Genomic DNA, 987 nt, shown 5'->3' on the forward strand with positions numbered 1-987 from the left:
CGGGCCCGGAGCTCGGGGCGAGCGCGTGGCCCCCCCGCCGAAGGGGCCGTCGCGTCCAGGGAAAGCTCGGCGGCGAAGCCCCCGGCGGTAAAATCGGGGCTTGGAAAGGCGAGCGCGAGGCAGTTGGCCGGAGGCGTGTTTAAGCGCTCGGCTTTAAAGAATGCTTTTCCCGCCGAGGCTTTGTGTGCTTGGGAACAGGCGTGGAAGGGGGGGGGGGGTGCTCTGCTGGGTCGAGCCCTAGCTGCAGTTCGTCAAAGGTGCAAGTTCCTCGCAAATGCAAGTCATCTGGAAGGTGCCTTGCTGAGACCTGGCGGGCAGGGCGCAGATGGGAGGGGAAAAAGGAGTTCGCCTTGGCTAGCGTGCGGGCAGTCAGCCAGCCCATGCCGCGGCGTAAGGGCCCCCCGCCAGGGAGAATCCTCTTGTGTAAGCAGGCAAACACTACTACTACTACTTCATTATCAAAGTCCCGGTAGGGTATAGGCAGCGCTATAAAGTGAGCAACGCTGTCCATACATAGCTGTTAAAAAAGCAAAACCCCAGAGGTAGCTACCTTTTAATTTCTTGAGAGCTTTGGTAATGAAAAAAAGAATAACATTAAGAACGGTACAGTCTGCCTCCGGATAACATCATCAGATGGGTGTTTTGGTAGGTACCTGCCCAACAAGTATCGCTGTAGTGCACTTAGAAAGAAAGTGCTGTCTGAAAGGAAGTACCGTGTTCAGAGAAAAGTAAACAGATGAAAGTTGCACTGACGTAATTCTGCTCTCTGTGGCTGAACTTGAGTGTAGTGTCTAGTTAAGGCCAGATTCAGGATGCTTGAATAGCTGGGCTTGACAGCCTTGTTTGCAGGTCCTCCTCATTCCTCTCTGCAATTCTTTTCTCTCTGTAGACCAATGACACCGTCAAAACTTTGATTCACAAAAGATGAAAAAGTCTAGTTCAATTACTCTGCAAATAAATCTCACTTTTTAAATTCTTATATGGCTA

This window comes from Pygoscelis adeliae, unplaced genomic scaffold, assembly GCF_000699105.1.
Source record: "Pygoscelis adeliae isolate BGI_AS28 unplaced genomic scaffold, ASM69910v1 Scaffold54, whole genome shotgun sequence".
Lineage (NCBI taxonomy): Eukaryota > Metazoa > Chordata > Aves > Sphenisciformes > Spheniscidae > Pygoscelis > Pygoscelis adeliae.